The sequence below is a fragment of the Patagioenas fasciata genome, chromosome 13 (assembly GCF_037038585.1).
Source record: "Patagioenas fasciata isolate bPatFas1 chromosome 13, bPatFas1.hap1, whole genome shotgun sequence".
In the NCBI taxonomy this organism is placed as follows: Eukaryota; Metazoa; Chordata; class Aves; order Columbiformes; family Columbidae; genus Patagioenas; species Patagioenas fasciata.
The window spans coordinates 18,199,556-18,218,560 of NC_092532.1; the positions used below are offsets into that span (position 1 = coordinate 18,199,556).

General features: G+C 36.7%; 1 long non-coding RNA gene across 2 annotated transcripts in view; it reads right to left on the reverse strand.

Annotated features, from left to right (window-relative positions):
* The window catches only part of LOC139829058 (uncharacterized), a 147,126-nt gene extending 136,491 nt beyond the window's left edge, over positions 1-10,635 (reverse strand). For both annotated transcript variants that reach the window (XR_011741278.1, XR_011741277.1), the window contains exons 1-2: positions 10,582-10,635; positions 9,990-10,109 (exon numbers count right to left, since the gene is read on the reverse strand). This is a non-coding gene — a long non-coding RNA (uncharacterized lncRNA). The remainder of the gene's footprint in view (positions 1-9,989; positions 10,110-10,581) is intronic.
* Between the last annotated feature and the right edge of the window lie 8,370 nt (positions 10,636-19,005).

Sequence of the window (19,005 nt, forward strand, 5' to 3'; positions counted from 1 at the left end):
ACAGAAGGTTTTGGTTTTCCACACGATTCATCCTGTATCATAGTATACACAGTTGTACCATCACCACATATGACGCTTGCACTTCCAGTATCTGAATTGCCAAAAGATCCAAGCAACAGAACGATTTAAACAGTAGCGCTCATCCTGCTGGTTCTGATGCCAAAGGGTATCATTTCTTTTAGAGTGTGGCCATATTCCTTTCAGAGAAGCCAGACTAGAAACTGAGTCTGTCATTTGTTTGCCACAGGGTATTTAGCCTCACAGTCACATGCCCTGGTTCTCATGGATGACATCAATCACCCCAACATCTGCTGTGCTGCTAGACCATGTCCTCACAAACCGAGAAGAACTGGTTGGAGAAGTGAGGGTTTGGGGCAGACTCAGTTGCAGCGACCATGAGATGGTAAGAGTTCAGGGTCCTACATGAAGGAAACAGGGCAATATGAAATTCAACAAGGGAGAGTGCAGAGTCCTACATCTGTGTAGGAATAACCCCAGGCATCAGTATAGGTTAGGGGTTGACCTGCTGGAAAGCTGCATTGCAGAGAAGGACCTGGGACTCCTGGTGGACAACAGGTTGACCATGAGTCAACAATGTGCCCTTGTGGCCAAGAAGGTCAATGGTATCCTGGGGTGCATTGGGAAAAACATGATCAGCAGGTCGAAGGAGATTACCCTCTCTCCTCTGCTCTGCCCTGGTGAGGCTGCATCTGGAGTAATGCATCCAGTTCTGGGTTTCCCAGTTTAAGAAGGACAAGGAATTACTGGAGAGAGTCCAGGAGAGGGTTACAAAGATGTTGAAGGGTCTATAGCATCTTTCTTGGGAGGAAAGACAGAGAGCTGTGTCTGTTCAGCCTGGAGAAGGCTGAGAGGGGATTTTATATATGCTTATAAAATATCTCAAGGGAGGGTGTCAAGAGGGTAGGACCAGGCTCTTTTCAGTGGCGCCCAACAATAGGATGAGGGGCAATGAGCACAGGAAGTTCCATCTGAATACGAGGAAAAACTTCTTTACTTTGAAGGTACCAGAACACTGGAACAGGCTGCTCAGAGAGGTTGTGCAGTCTCCCTCTCTGGACACATTCCTGTGCGATCAGTTCTAGGTGAACCTGCTTTAGCAGGTGGGTTGGAGTAGAGGATCTCCAGAGGTCCCTTTTAATCACAACCATTCTGTGATTCTATTCTCTGGAATTCCTTTCAAAATGCAATAGTAGACAATTCAACCTTCAAAGTCAAACAGTTCTACTCATGAACTCAGCTTACTTCTCATGCAGCTTGATTTATTTTTACCACATCCTAACCTACCAAAATGTGTATTGTTTATTTGACAGAAAGAATAAGGCAGTTGCTGCCTGTTCCTGTGCTTCTTAGAAGTTGCAAGCGATGCCATCTGGAGCAGACTATTAATTGGAAGGTTGCCAAAGGTACTCCATTAGTTTACTAGGGAAAGAGGTCTTGAGTCACGCACAAGATGATGCTTTCTGGAAGCTCTATGGCAACCAATGAAATAAGATCTTATGAAGCCACAAAGTATTACAATAAATGATAGTAAGATTTTAAAAAAACATACATAATTTACTTTCTTGTCCGTGAAAGTCAAAGGGACTTTTATGACTGAAACCATTTTAGCTAATATTGTGTACAACTTGAAAATTTCACCCAGAAGACTTTATTGTGCACTGTTGACAAAAGACAGAATAGAAACAACATTTTGAAGCTCAAGAACATCTTTTCTGCTACAAATTTGCAATGGAAACAGCTTTCTTAATACGGTTAGGTAGCAGAAAATGATAAGATTTCAATCCATTAAAGCTGTTTAAGGAAAAAGGCGGTTGAAGAGAAATCATATGTCAGTGTCATGCTAATTTAGTGATAGATGCTATAGAAAATGTAGATTATTTAAGTTGCTCTTGCTAAATGAAAATGGTACTGATCCTTTCCCACTAATTCTGGAGACATAATACAAAACCCATGTTGACTGCGCTTACCTAAAACCCCAAACATACTACACAGAGAGAATCAAAATCTGTCCACAGATCCTAACACAAAAAGCTGCTGTTCTGAGGAGAGCATCTCCTTGAGGAGCATTGGTTTCCACAGCAGAAGACAAAAATACTGGTACTCCTGTGTTGAAAGATAAACTTGAGAGCTCAAGGAGGAAATGTCTCCCTCTAGCCATAACTGTAAAACTGCAGATAGTTTTTCTCCCTTTTTTATCCTTTTTTTCCTGAGGAAAAAAAAAAGGGTTCAAAGAGTTGGCATCTTTATCTCTACCATTATCTACAGAGGAAATAAAGTGAAAAATTGTCTCAGTCTCTGTAAGAACTAATGAAGCAGGAAAGCTGTTTTGTTGCTTCTTACAAGCAAAGCATATGTATCAAAAATCAGAAGCAAATTCTGTGGATTTACACAGCAAAAATAAGACGTGGAACAATCCAGGTGAAAGTACAGGTGCCGTACAAAAACCAACAACAACAAAAGAAAACTTAAGTTTATGTTAAGATAACATTAAGGGAGAAAATTCAAGCCTTCAGGAATGAGGAGATACCAGGATTTAGCTTGCAGGTCACCTTACTTCAACTTGATATGTTTAGATACAGTCTTTCATTATGCGACATCCTGCTACTTTTCTGTGTTGTAGCACATACCGGAGGGTCGGTTTTACACCAAGTTTGTATCTTTGCACCAATTTTTGCATCTTCACGTTTTACGTAGTTAATAGCAATTCTCATCTTCTAAGACATACTCATGGCTGAGTTGTTCATTAAACAATTTTTAAAGAGTTTTATGGCAACCATGAACAATAACTTTTTCTGGAAGCGGACTAAATTGTATGCTGTGGTAATTACTCCAAACTAATTGCAGGTAAAATTAGCAAGGGGTCAGACCAATTTAGTTTCACAAGAAAATATATACTTTGCTTACACCTTAAATGATCTTTAGAAAATTAATCAAGTAAAACTGAATCTCCTTAAATCAACATATATAATTTTCTGTATGTTTTAACATTGCTTTGAAGAATGAAATTTCCTACATGTTTTTTTTTAATTATCATTTTTGTTTAAATTACCAATTAACTTTACCCTAGAAAACCAAACAACATGAGCCTTTTCCACTTTATCAGTACCTGAAAATGGTACCCAAACGCAGCAAGTAAGAAGGAAACATCGATAATGCAAGTACTGTGAGTTATAATATCATCCCAATAATGGCCTCTAATGTGATACTCACATAAAATTTCGTTAGATTTCCTGTTAGTATAGCGATACAAGTTCTCCAGACAATGTGAAGTCCATTGTTGAGCTCTTACATAGATGGCTTTGATATTTCAAGTATGTCATTCAAGTGGTGTGAAAGAGTAGTAGCTGCTATTCAGTCAATAGTAGTACAGCCTTATCCCCAAGCTCTGCTCTGGGGTTTTAGTTCATCTTTGAAAGAGTAGATGAGACTGACGTAAAATCCAAGCAGCCAGACTGTAACCTAGTCAGGCAAATACACTCTTCATTTTCCTTGCTTAAGATCGTTTCTGGCACTATCATTTACTGATAAGAATTTGTACTAATATGAAAGTTTTACCATGTATAAATGATATTTTATGACTTTGCAGAATGACACTGGCTATTCAGTGACGTAGGATACATATTGTCAGTTGCTAAAGGGCTAGAAAACTGCTCAATAACTGGCATTTCAATTATTTCAATAGAAAAAAAAAAAAAAATTGCAACTGCTGCAAAACAACCGTTCATTTATTTTCTAGTAAAATATTATCCCTGGGAAAAAAATCATATGAAGACATTATTTCTTAAGCAACCTTGCTCTCATTCACATAATTTCAGATTTTGTAGCATGTAAAATATTGATTATATAACAAACACTAAACACAGCATAACACATATAATACCAACACTTTCTAATTGTAATATTTTGTATGCATTGGAATGATTTTAAGCAACTTTGCCAAAAGAAAACAGCTGAAGCCAATTATTTTGATAGTGTTCCACCAATATGTTAAATGAAATTGAATTCTTCCCACAACAAAATTATACATTTGAATTTTTCAGTAGTATTTCACTTTATGGCAAAAATGCAGGTACCTCCTCACTGCTACAAACGGAAAGGTTTGAACACACGGATGTTAACTATTTCACACTCACGCTTATTAAGGTCTACACACTCATAATATGAACAACACATTATAGTATCTTGAAAGAAAAATTTTTCATGGAAGAGGAATACATAGACACCTCAGAACAGGCCACTTAAAAGTTTAAGGAGCAAAGATGATGTCACAAAGACACACAGCATTTATAAAATCTTTAAACATTAGCTTCAGCAAAGTAGCTACAAGAAATGCCCTCAGAGATAGAAAATCTAAGAAAAATAGTACTGGCATCTAATTACAGCAGTAGAGTTTGCTGCTTTTATCTGTAATTGGACTGTATAGTCTTTCATTCTAATTTACTTTACATCTAAACTGTGATAATCAAGACAAGCAGAACAGAATGGCTTGTAACTGGCTATACCACCGACACCAGTTAACGCCTAATTATAACAACCAAATTAAAGAGGGGACTGTAAAGAGGTTGAGTATCAGTTTGAAGCATTTAATTCTGTGGAAAGAAATAGAGATTTTAAATCCTAAGGAAAAAAATCAATATTATGGCTCATTATATTGGTATTGCTAAACAGATTAATGAAATTAAGTATTTTGTTTTTTGAAGAAAAGTTTTATCATGATGTAAAGATGGCTTTTAACAAAAGACCACAACAGAGAAGGAAATTCACATTCCAGACCAATTTATAAACCAGTCTAATCTGGAAAAAACAGTAGGTGGAATTGACTTTCCCAGGATGTCTCTGAGGGTTGCAGAACATGTTACACGACTGTGGGGTTACTGCAGCATTCTGAAAAAGTGTACGCACAGTATAAAACAGAAGGAAAATCCAGGATCCCAGGAAACCTTTTGGCATAAATCTAGCTTTTAATTAAAATCTTTTTGAAAGCTCCAAATACAAATTAATTATCTTAGAAAGACAGGTTAACAAAAAAGAATAATGTTTCCTGCCAGCATGCCTAAAGAAAAGAAGAGGAATTTGGGAATGTTCAGCACTGTTGAGCTGCAGCTAGCATAAATTCCAAACATACAGTTTTAGGAATTACAACATAAATTGGTCATCTAAATGTTGGAGCGACTACGTAAGAATTAATATTCTGGGATTTGAAAGAGTAGCAAGAGGGAATAAAAATGGTTGCTGTTAGTACTCTTGCTAAAGTTTTCCTTGATATTCCAATGGTAGGCAGACAAAAAGCCAGCTGGCATTCATGGTGCGTGGAACATAATTTGGTCCATTCAACATCTTTGATTAAAAGCAGTAGAAAATATTTATAAAAATGAAAATACTTGCGTTGTTAAACTTATAAACTCAATGAGAGTAGAGTCTGGTTTCATATGACAGTCATAATTATTTTGCATCTTCATCAGCTATAGATGAACCCAAAACTGGAGACTCCAGAACTCTCAAACACTTGAACAATTAACATGCTCAGAGAGCTCATCTGTCCCCTATGTAGCAGAACTTGGGGTGGGAGGGGAGCGCAGTGATCTCTCTTTTATCAGACGTGAAATGAGGACAGTGGAAACTCTAGAAAAGAGTTTTAGGAATATTTCACTAGTCCCTAAACTCACTACAGCAGAGACCTTGCTCCTTCAGCAAGCAATGCTTCTGTAACTGTCATTGCGCATCTTTGAGGTACCACTAACCATTTAACCTTTGGCTAATTTCAGCTACATTTGAAAAAGAGCAAAAGTCCTTTGCATTTCAATTCTTAGAGGTTTTATGAAAGAGAATGACTTCTTTTGGTGTCCTCAACACACATAAACCTGACGTAATTGTAGCTGGCAAATCAAGGCACAAGTCTGACAAGTAACTTGGGAGTCACTCCAGGTTGCTCATGGCCTCGACTACCCAGGGGGCTCCCGCGGGGCTCATTGTTGGGATGGGCACAATGCTCAGTGCTGTGTGAGCAGGGCACAGCACAATGAACAGTACCAGGGCCACCAATAGCTACCCTGAGTGCTATCTGACCAGAGAAGGATACGCATTCCTGAAATTAAAGGCATTGTAACCACAAATTAAACAAGTTCACAGAGCAGAAAAAGAAATGTTCTTAGCATTGATGTTTCTGCTAAGTAGAGGACTGAACAAAATAAAGGTATTCGATCTTCAGTACTGCCCCAGATTGCTAAATCTTTCTTTAAATAGATGACCAACAGATGAAGATTCTTAGATTTCTATTAGTATAATTACTAACAGGCAGATGAGACCTTTCCATCTTTTTTTGCTTGTACACAATTAGAGAAGTACTGAGATATAAGTTGCAAACCCATGAAATATAAATGAACAAAAAGATGCATATTCTAAAACTATACATCCCAGTTCTGAACCATGGCCTTCATTTTCAAGTTCAGGGTGATTTCTAATGCATTTAATTACTATGAACAGACAAAAAAGAATATCATATTTGATGTTAACAGAGTCTGTTGAAAAACTATAAATACTATCAGTAGCTTTTGGTGCTGCAGTAGTAAGAGTGAACAATTGCACGGAGTGATATGTCAGAATGGTAAAATCTAAAGAGAAAAATTTTCTACTATGAAGTTAGACATTCTTTTTTCCTCTTCTTCCCCCCGAATTTCACCTTTGACTGCATCTGCAGAATTCCATATCAAGCACAGATGAAAAGAGTGAATGGAACCTCATCCGAATTTATTCATGACAATAGTTCCCAGGTGAATGGTAATACTATCCATCTTTTACAGGCAGGCATATACAACAGTTTAAATTACTCAGAAAGAGTGGTTTAAAGACTCTTCTGGATTAAAGGTTTATTAGATTATGATACAGACCTGGAAGTAAGTGCCAGCTATTTCACACACCTGAAAAAAAAGCTTCCATAAATTTGGTAAGCAACTTTGTTTCTTTCGTGTCCAAGCAAAAAAGATTCATCACTGAACTCTGGAGACCTCAGACATTTACACCAACACTTTTATGTTTTAAAGAGTTCATAAACACATCCACTATTACACCCCTAATTTGGAGATAAATATTTCCTTGAAAGGAACAGATGCAGACTGAAATAGACCTTTTTTTTTTTTTTTCCCAAATGTACAGAGGGTTATTTGAAACTCAAATCACCCAAAGACAGAAGTGTTCCTTGCAGTAGCTGAAACATGAATGACAGATTCCTGAATTATCACACCCATTCTCCTGCTGTAAGACTCAAACCCTAGGTGTCTGAACCTCACAAATCCTCTGCTCATTTAAACCCAAAGCCTTAAAGAATTTGCACATATCCAAAACTGGAATAAATGTTGTTTTAAAACACAGCCTAAATTTGCTACATTATCATTTTTGAAGATTCAGCCCCTTAAAATCTACAATGTAGACAAAGTACACACCTCCCAATGCCACAGCAGAGTAAGGAGCTCCAAGCATCTGGGCTCTCTTCACCAAAAGGTCTACCCCAACCAGGACATAAGATTAGAACCTTCTACTATAACAAACTCCCTAATTCTTAGTCTTGGAACAGACAACATAAGTTATATGACACTCACCACCACTGTACATTGCAAGACCTGTCCTAGCACGATATCATCTCAGCATAACTTCAAAGCCAGAAATTGCACCAGTCTCCTGTAAGCCCCGGACAACAGAGGAAGTATAGAGAGTGGGAGACACATGCTTTGACTAGATACTACCTTTCACATACGGCAGGTGGCCAAATCTAGCATATGGTTATGGCATATCTACTGACTGGGTACACTTTTGCTTTTACTGCTGCTTGCTATGAGCTGCAAGGGAAAGACAGCAGGTGCAGCCAGCTGTGCCACCCCAGCTGCGCAGCTCCACTGCACAGCAGAGCAAGCATATGAAAAAGGCCTAGGTCTTGCAAATGCAGTTGTGAACAACCTGGTTCTTCAATACTGAAGATAATGAAACATCTAAGGAATTCAAATGAGAATTATTACAGAAGAAAAACAACAATCATGCATTTGCTTTCTCATTCCTGTATCTTAGTGCAGATCAGAAGAGCATGGAAGCAAAAGAACTAAAGTCACGTCACCTTTTTTCTCCCCATATGTTGCAAATAAATCTATGTTGTTTGACCCAAATGTTGACACTATCCAAACTGTAATATCAGTGGAATGTAAACTATTCATTTAATACCACTAGTAAGTAAAACAAATACAAAACAGAAGCACTAAAACACACATCATTTGTTTTCCATTAAACTTCTGCCAAACAAGCTACTAATACTTGCCTCTTTAGACTTTTTTTTTCTTCAAGTAACACCAAGCATTTTGTGGATGAATTCGGATACATTTGTTGTCAGCCCAACAGGCCCATTTGCGGGGACAGCCTGCCACCCCCCTGCTTTATGACAGGAAACTGATGCAAATGTGCTTTGGAAGTCCTGTAATGGCCATTCTGTTACTGAGCAACACGTAGACCTCCACAGTATTCAGCTATTGTATGCCTGCATTTAGACATGTACAAGCAATAGAAACTATAAAGAAAAGAGCAAATTAACTGTTTTCTAGCAGCACCCTACCACAACCTACCACAATATACAGGGTGTTTCAAAAAGAGGGACCTAATTTCAAAGCAGTATATTTCATGATATCAACAGGTTAAAATCAGTTACACTGGGAGAGGCACCTAGCCGTGATCATTTGAAACTCTATTCCCCACTCTTTCAAGTGGTAAGCATTTCATTCATTGGTGGTTCGTAGTTGCAGAGATCTAGTGATTTCAAATTGGGTCCGTCTTTGAAACTGAGTCCATCTTTTCAAACACCCTGTATTACTCTTAATATATTGTCAGATAAAGTTTAAAATTAACAGAGCTTGACAAATAAGCTATTTTCAGACAATCGTGCTTTTCCATTACTTGCTGTGGGTAAGCAGCCCACAATTAAACAGAACTGAGCTGCTGTGGGCAGTAAAACACAAGGACTAATGCAGAAGAACAGGATTTAGTTTGTTATATCCCAAAGGATACACCTGAAAAGTTCAAGTTTTAGGAAGAAAACACATGCACACAACATGTCCTACAAGGACTTCATCTTTCAAGGTCTTGCAGATGTATTGTTCTCCCAAGCCTGAAACTGCTCCTGGACTCCTGTTCAGCCTTAGGACTGTGTTGTTCAGCAATTCATCAGTTCAAGGTCTGTAGCAGAGGTTCTGCTTCCTCGGTGGTGAGCTCTGTCTAGCTGGGAATGTGACACAAAATCAGTTTCAACTGCCTTGCGCTGATGGATCGTGAAGTAGTATCTTCCATCCAGACCATCGCCTGCTATGGAAACATTAAAGGACCAATGCCTCTGGAAGACTCATGGCTTGAATTTCTATCTACTTCTGCACAAGATGGTCCTGCTGGAGCCAACCCTGTTCCAGTTCTCCTGGGCTTTCAAAAAGGTCCTCAGATCATACTGTGGGCAACACACAACAGAGCACTCGGAATTACTCTAATTCCTGATGGAGTCCAAGGCACAAATTACTGTGCACTGGACTTAGGTAAAATTTGAAAAGACACAATTCAGGATTAAAGACTTTCTAATTCTATTGAACCTGCAGAACAATTTCACACTCAGATTAGTTCATAAAACTAAACCAGGTGTTCCAGTATGGATGCTGATCAAAAGACTATGGGTTTCAAGGAAGAGAAAGGATCTAGGGGACAAGATTACAGTGACAGTCCAGATATTTTGAAGATGTAGTAGCACTTTATTGCATCTATGTAAGTGCTGAAGAAGGTGACTCTGCTAGAAGGATATTTCACTGCAGTTGCTGCACATGGAATAGACAATATTGGTACTGACATGAAGGACTCTGAAGAGGATCTTCTGGCAGCCACAGCACTGTTGCACCATCTAGCAGCAAGCACCTGCAGGAAAAGCCTTCCAGAAAACCCACAAGCTCATTTACCTTCACGCAGCAGTGGAAATTTTCTGTAGCTTTACAAACAGAAATACACCTCGCTTTGCTATGCCAGGCAATGTCATTGTCCAACAGTCTTCTCAAGAGATCTTCTGACATCAGATGTACCTGTAAGAAGTTTTCCCAAGCAGATATTAGTCTGAATCTACTGTATGTTGTGGAGGGAATTCCAAATAATGTTTTTATTTGATTTTTTCCCACTGAAGATGTCAGGGGTTTTTTTGACAATCCCCCCACTCACCCACCAACCAATTTACATGCCGCAAGGAAATAAATTATAATATTCTAGTTTATTCTTAAACTCAGATTGACTAGGTCTTTTGTTATGTCCTTCGGGGTCCTTAGTTCAAATTAAACATTTTAAACAACAAAATATTGGGAAAATTATGTTAATGGAACTAGTGCCATTAATTTAAATCCGTGATGTCAAAATGGTTTACTAGAGGCCACCAGATTAGAACCTGGCACATCTAACTTTACTTGCTGAAATGTACATCTGGCTTTGACAACCACAAAATTCTGTCGTCTTAGAAATGAGCTGTCATTATCATCTTCTTTCGTTTAACACCTGCTAACTCACCTTCAACAGAGAAACGTCTTTACTTGAACTGTTGTCATTTCTTCTGTATTCACTGGTAACAAGAAAAAAAAATTGAATTGTTGCTTAGATTGATATTATCTTCTGTGATGTATGTTTTTATTCACTATGATTTCTCACACAATCTATTGTTTGTCAAAAATTCGCTAGGAAGTTTTGTCTGAAAACACTTTATCTATAGGGAAATCTGTTTAATTAACTTCCAGAACACCCAGTTCAGTCCAGGCCTGCTCCAGTTCCTACAAAATACTCCACTGACTATAAGTGTGCTCAGAAGATCAGTAAAAGATTTAGCAATTGTTCCAACATTTTATTATGTTTGTATCCCTCAAACCCAGGAATCTGTAAAGCAGAGTTTGTCCCAGTTTTCTGCAGAAAACCCAATTTTGTACATGTGTTAAATAGAACTAAATTGTGGCATCAGAGGTTGACACTACTATATACTCCAACTCTAAACCACACATAAAATAAATAAAATAACAATAATTTTTTAAAAGCCACACACTTGACAGTTGGCAAGACAAAATTTAAATTCCAACATAATGCATATCTAAATATTCACGCCTAGGTAACCTGGAGTGTATTGTGCCAGATATTTTCTCAAGAAACAAGATGTATTTTGTGTATATATTGCGTAAAACATGCACAGGTAGTATGGAAGAATATAAATTAGTGTACATAAAGGTCACTCATGTACTCTTAAAGTAGTACATTTCAGTTGAGGTAAAAAATATCAGACCACAAAGGAGGGGAAAGCCAATGTGAAAAAGGATAAATCACATTTTACTTTCCTATATAATTATAAGGTATATATGAAACTCACGCAATTTCCTTTGGCACTACTGATTGCCACAAGTCAAATGACTGGAAAACAACGTGATTTTAATATGCGTAACATAGCAATACAATCCTTTTGACTGCAAAATTTGCAACAAAAATAATTCTAAAAAGGCAGAATACATGTAATCCATTTAAGAGTGTTAACAAGGTATAGCACAGCCTTAGTTGTATTTCCGATCTGTTATTAAATATAATCAGAAATAACTGTAAAAATTAACCTAAAGCTTAACGGCTTATGTAAGAATGCTTTAATAAAAAATGTTACTGAGGTTATTGAACTGTACAATTAAACCCCTCCCACTAAATACTTTTCAGAGTAATTTCCATCTAAAGCTTATTCAGCAAACCAAAATGCCAATGCATTTCTTCAATTTCCACTTCTTTGAACCTGCTAATGTATGAATAAAAAGAGATTTATTTGTGTTATTAGCCACATACAACCCTCTTGTCTAAAAAGTAGCTTTAAATACAAAATTCCTGAGATACACATGAACCTACAAAATATCTAAAAGATCATTTTGATTTTCATCTGCAAGCTATGTTTGATTTACATCAATTAGATCTTTCACATAAGGTATCATATAACAGGAAGGCTAATAACCCAGAAATAACCTCATTAAAAAAGACAGCATATCGGTCTAAGCAGAATGAACTCTAAGCAGAAAAATTAGTGACCTGGAAAGTAGCAGGAAGAGGTAATAGCAATACAGAGAAAAAATACATTCCCATTAGCTAGTCAAAAGTAGAAATCACCAGCAATAAAGTAAAAATACAATAGAAGCATAAGGAGAACATTTAAAAATATTTTTATCTTTAGAAATTCTGTAACATAAAGCATATTTCCCCAAACTAAGATACTGTCTAAAATTATGTTATTACCACGAGTTAGTCTGTGTTTTTTTCAGATGGTCCTTGGCAGAATATTATTAGCAAGTCTAATACTTTTATATTAAATTATCAGTGTATGACTCCACTGTCTATGGATTCATCTGTTTTAAGATTAATGGTTAGTAATGGCAACTCAAGTTGGACTGACATAGCTACCCCTTGTCTAACATTAGCTGCTTAGATTCAAAGTCTAACCTTTTAAAATATTTCTTATTAGTGCACTGACAATATTTTCAGAAAGGACTCTCTTTTTTTTGATGTTGAGAAATGGCTTCAATATAAAGACACCATGGCTTAATTTTTTGTTAAATACTTTGTTAGATATGTAGCTTCTTTTAGCTAATCCAGATCAAATTTGCCAGTGCAAATGAGAACTAAAACTACTTAAATCACTGTTGGATCACAAAGTTTATCTTGGTTTTATTTGGCAAACTACCTATAGTTTACTTTCATTTCCAAAGTAAATTAACTCAAATTGATCTAATGGGTACTGCACATAGGACAGATTTAAGTGATTTTCAGTTTAATAGGTTTAAAGTCTGATGAGAGAGAGAGAGAGAAAGAAGAAAGAAAAAAAAAAAAGCACACATGAAATCTCAATTATAGTCAAATCTCTATTTTTAAAAATAATTTTACTTCCTAATTTTGAATCCAGAACAGAACTTGTTTTCCACCAAATTACCCCTTTTTTTTAGATACTCACCTTTGGATCAGTGATTTGACTGCACAACAGAATTAATCTGTTTGGAATATTTTATTCTACCTGTCTGTAGGTTGTTGTTGACCATAATTGCTCATTTTTAATTTATGGTCATGTTTCCAGCAGCTGCTGCCATCACCAAGGGTACAGGATTCAGTTCATGCAATGAGAACTATGATAAAACTAAAATCTCTTTGAGCTTGTGGAGTCAGGTTTAGTCGTATCTAGTCCAGAACAAAAGTGACTCTGGTCTTGTGCTTTTCCATCCTTTCTCTACAATACACCTACAAAATATGTACCAGAAAAACATGATGAAGACAGAGGATTGTGGGGCAGAAAATTCATCAGCTAAGGAGGAATACTCATTATTTTTATCTCTTCTGCCTTATTTCCCAAAACTAAACAGATAACTCTACTGAACATTTCTAACTGTGATGGTCTTTCCAGTTTCAGACACCTGTGTGAAAACAGGGTGTCATTTGCTCCACTACAAGCCAGGTAAGACACTGGAATTCTTTGCATGCTAGGTCACTTGTAAGTATCACCATTCCCCAATCTTGTTCCTTCCCTTTCCCCAGGGCTGATTTCTCCATCTGGCTCTGATAGGACAAGCCCACACGGCCAAAGAGAATCTGAAAATTCACTAGTAAGTAAAAATAAAAACAGTATCATGATATGAAACAAGCCATGGCCATTGCCATGAATGCTGCTTGGAGGGACAACTATCATTCTGCTCAAGTGAACTTGTATACACATCACTGAGGATTTTATTAGGGCTATACAATAAGATGTACCAGAAGGCACAGTTTTAAATAATTATATTTATAATGTTATAAAAGCCACTATTGCTAAAGGTAAAGCCTTTGAACGTTGACATTTCTAAAAGTAAAGAAGTAGTGTCAGGCATAAGCACATTACCAAACAACAATCCTCTCTGGCAAAGTGTAATATTGCAAATTTCTTGCTCTTAAAATCGAAGTACACACCCAACCACTGGTTTTGGAGGCAGCTGTGAGAAATCTTCTGGCAGATTTTCTCAGGCATCATCAAAAGTTAATGGGAGATGGGCACTTAATTCCCCTTTATGACTTTCAAAAAAGATGTGGCCAGCTACTTTTAATTTATTAGGGAGCAGATTTGCAGAGACTCTTTTATTACAGAGGCAGTAAGGGGAGCTATTTTTCCATAAAATATATGTAAATATGATTTATGAAAGACACAAATATTACTGAAGTGAGGGATAAATTGTTTCAAAACTTTATGTTCATAAAAGCTATGAAAAAGTACATATTGCTTCAATATTTTTTCTTCTTTCACATGTTGGTATCTCTCCCAGGTAACTAGAAGGTGTATTCTCTGTACTCAGCTTGTCTTATACTTGTAAGTACAGTATCTTTACTGAAGGCATCTGCTATGATATTACTCAAGGAAACAAATCTAATACACACTATTGCACAGTTACTGATAAGCAAAAAAAAATACTACTTCTAGAATTCAAATTTGTAAACCTGAATGAGAATTTACTTCAGAAAACACAGAGATGGGTACAGAAGTAACATTTGTAACTATTTTAAAGATCTATTCTTTTGTTAAATAAAATGCTTCCTAGGAATAACATTGCAGAACTAAATGTAATTTGGAATCTAAGTGTAAAACAATTCATATGAAACAGTCCTTTCCCAATCAGTCGTCTTTTTTTTTTTTTCCTCTGGACTGACATTAAAGGAAACAGATGAAATTTTACTATTAACATCAAACAGTCCACAGGAGGAGATATTTTAAAAATAGAAGAATGCCTTTCTGTCCCTGAAAATTATAGTTAATTGTGTCAAAATGCCAATGAACTTTCTGGCAGCTCTTTGCATCATCTCCACTCCAAATTCCAGCAAGGGACAAGACTGAGCCTCTGAGTTCAGATATTCCAAGGGATTTCAGCTAAGTACATAATACATTTGAAAGTGTCATTTTAATAGCTTGATCAAAGCTTATCATAAAAACCCTTTGAACTCATCACCGCTCCCTTCAATTGAATCAAACATTTATACTTTTAATAGTGATTAGGAGGAAAGAATAAACAAAACTCCTTTATCATCAAGTTGGCTTATATCTACTGGGCTTTATTCTATGATTCATATAGCAGAGGTCCCAGGAAACAACCAAGGCTCTTCATATGAAGTCACCATACAAAAACTAGATAGGGATTTTTATCTCTAAAAGGCTCTGCTAAATAATAAAACACTAGTCTTGCAAAATGGCAACTTGATAGGTTTTGTACTGTAAATTAGTAACCTACAATACCAGTTTGCGTAATACAAAAAACCTCATTGCTTTAAAATAAAAAAAGTTCATGACTTTATCCCAAAACCGAAAGTCTTTCAATATATGAATACAAACTGGGAAGTATTAAAACAAGGAAAGAATTCAAGACAAACTAGAGATGAAGGACATTCCTAAAAGCCTTCCTTCAGTGGGCTAGCATTACACAGCATTCTGCTGGGCTTTCAAAAGGACTGCGAAAGCCAAGGATCCAAACAAAGCGTCAATTAGGGGAATGTGCCAACTAAAGAGGAAGATATGAGAATTTCACATGAAAAAGTTCAGACCTTTGGTTAAAAGGTCGCTGAAATGATTAATGCTGACCTAGCAAAGAACAGGAAGAAAATGAAGATATATTCTACTTACACATGGTATGTGAGAGCAATTGTCTTTGGTTAAAGTTGGCTTTGCCTTTTATTCTTATAGATATTGTTGTGGCAATCGCTACCGAACTGCTCATAAAATTAAATAAATAAATAAAATTTTAAAAGGCGGCATTAATTAGGGCAGAGGCAGCTCTGCCTTTACCAAGGGGACAAGGGGAGTGTGGTGCTGCTGCAATCGCATCTCATGACTTGCATGCATCTGAGAGCTGAGCTGGGAGCTGACACTAAAGCCATTTCCCTTATTTGCTGGAGACATAATATGCAGAAAGACCATGCTTCTGGAGCACAGAAGCAATTAGAAGGCCATAGGTATGAAGAATCCTGGACTCCAAAAACAATTTGTCAAGGGAGAAAAAGGGTACGCTGTAGCATTACCAATAAAAATTAAGCAAAGTAATTTACATAATCTGAAGATGATCTAGTTCATTTACCCAACTGTGAGGAAAGGAAAGCAATGCAGACCAAAAATCTCCTTTCTACAGCATCAGAGAAAACACACAAATCAAAATCGTAGTATCACAGTATGTTTGGGATTGGAAGGGACCTCAAAAGATCATCTATAAAATATGGCACCATCCAAGGAAGATCGGGGTGCTTGACTGCCACCCATGCAGATTCTGCAGAAGATGAAGTACAGATCTCAGGATGGGTAAGATGATCAGTATGTGAAGCGTATACTAGGATTTTTTTTAAATACCCAAGAGGACACAGAGAATAAATCCTTTTCCTGGATACACAGAAAACTCCATGATGGTTTAGCTGGGTCACCAACAAACTTCTGCAGTCAGATTTTAACGCGAGAACTTAATATATGCTGGCCTCTGTCAGGCCCTAATTGTATGAGCCCTGTAATACTTAAACTGTGATGAACACTTTTAAAAAGCCAGTTAAAAATTCACAGTAGAGATTTTATATTGTCTGATAAAGTAAATGACAATATGGTCATTACTTTTCCAGCCAGCACTGTGCTTTCACAACAATTTTTCAAAAGAATACATGAGACTTCTCTGTGTTTGCCACATAGACTAACACCTATATGTTTACATGAGAAAGAATGCAGTATCTCTCTAATAAAAACCAGTATGTGCTGTCATAACTCCATTAATCTCCCATCAAAGTCTTACATAGAGCTGTAAAGCCTGAAGTCCTAATGCAAGGCTCCATGAAACCAGAGTCTTTGCTCTTGTTTCAGAAGCCCCGTTGTGGGGAGCGCTGCCTGGGCGGAGGACAGAGCTGCTTCCCCGTGGAAGGAGCTGGCACTGAGCACGGCTCCAATGGCTGCATTGGGCTGTGGATGCAGGGAGGGCAGCGCATCCCTGGTTAAATGTTGTGCACTAAGGCAACACATACTTGAGTGCAACAGCTGACTTTATGTCCCTACCTGTATTCTATTGTGTAAAATAAGACTTCATCACCAGCCTGAGGTGTTCACGTGTCCACTATTTATATGGCAAAACAGTTCCTTTAAACACTTTAAAGGAGGGTGAGAGTTGGATTTAAAAAAAAAAAAGACAGCTTTGCTGACTGACGACAGTAGATGATGGAGCACTTTCTAACTATGACCTGCTGTGTCTAAAGAAGATTTAAGAATATTTTTCTCACAATTGGTCAATGAGATATTTGGAATATACAGAAGGAGAAGAAGAAGGGGTGAAATGGCAACTGGCTAGTATGTCAGACATGACAGTCAAATGTTACCAGAACTCAATCCTGGAGAAATATGGACTTCACAGTAAAGGTTGCTTAAAACAAAAGCCCATTTATCTGAATACTGAAGACATTTAATCAATTTACATGAAGGATTTCAAAATTAGTCAGACTGTAATGAACTATGAAATACTGATTAATGAATTTTTGCAATGTTTGATTAGGAACTTAACATGTATGCTAGCACATTTCACCATCACAGCATTTATAAGCTAATATTTGTTTCTTCAGTTTACCGGAGTGTAAATAGTATCTGGATTATGGGTCTGAGCATGTTTACTATTAACCAAGCATTTTACTTCAAAATTTAGTTGAGAGAATTTTTAACTTACTGAAGTGTCTTGTTAAATTTAATAAATAACACAAGGGTATTTTCATATTTGCCTATTCTATCTTTATATCTTTCTGGTAGTGTATTAAGCAATCAGAGTAACATCTGTCATTTAGGACCCCTTTTGTCATCTGCTACCCAGATTAAGAAACTAGTCAGTTACATTTAACACCCAATGTATAGTAAGTTTACAGTTATGCAGAAATGCTAGTCATTGACCACAAATTTTATTGCCCAAAGAGCAACCAGGGAAAAATGGGCCAGCGGTATGCACCCTTTAGTAGGAATTTTACTACGGATTTCAAAAGGAGCTACAGACAATCAAGAAGTGACAAAATAAATGTAGTTCAAGACCAGTTAATATTATGGTCAAAATAAAGTTTCAGTCAAGTATCATTAAAATACCAAGCTTTCATAGCTGCAGTGCAAACATACACATAGTTGGGAAACATACACTTAGATACCTATAAGTACACATATGAAGATATGAGTTTTATGCAAAACAGCCACTTATACAAAAATGAAGAAGTTACTTCTAAATTTTTGTCTTTATTATTGTTATTATCTCTTCTCTGACACCAATTAATGGGCTATACTGACATAACTTTTTACCTTTACACAACAAGTCACCATTAAGGAGGGGATGCAGATACTCCTTGCCTTGCTGTCATTTTTTGGCTAATTAGCCGAAACGGTCAGTTGTGGGATGACTAAATGCTAGGGACTGAGGCTTTGAGTAAATTCTAGATATTGGTTCAAGTCACTATTTTTAAAATCAAGGATACTTCTGAAGAAACTTTAAGCACTCATTCACCAGTTGTCATTTTTCAAATCACATTATTGTATCACCTTAAATTTATTCTCAATGCACATTTCTTTTACTTGAATTATGGGTATTAGCCATCAGGTAAATTAGGCTCCGAGTCTCTCTTAATTTTATTATTTTCTTATACTTGCTTAGAATAGTGATAATCTTGTTAATTGTAGCCTCACAATCCAAGCAAGTTAAAACAAAAAAAAAAAGTTTCCTTTCATAACAATAATATTCTAACTAAAAATTATAATTGGTAACAAAGTTAGCAAACCAAGAAAGACATCAGATATTTTATAAGGTCATCATCAAGAATAAAAGAGTGTCAGTGAACGATTTTTATAAAGTATAACAATCTTGTTTTGTAATTGGTTAGCTGTAGTTTCTTTTTATTGCATGTAAAATGAAGAGATCCCTTCATCCACAG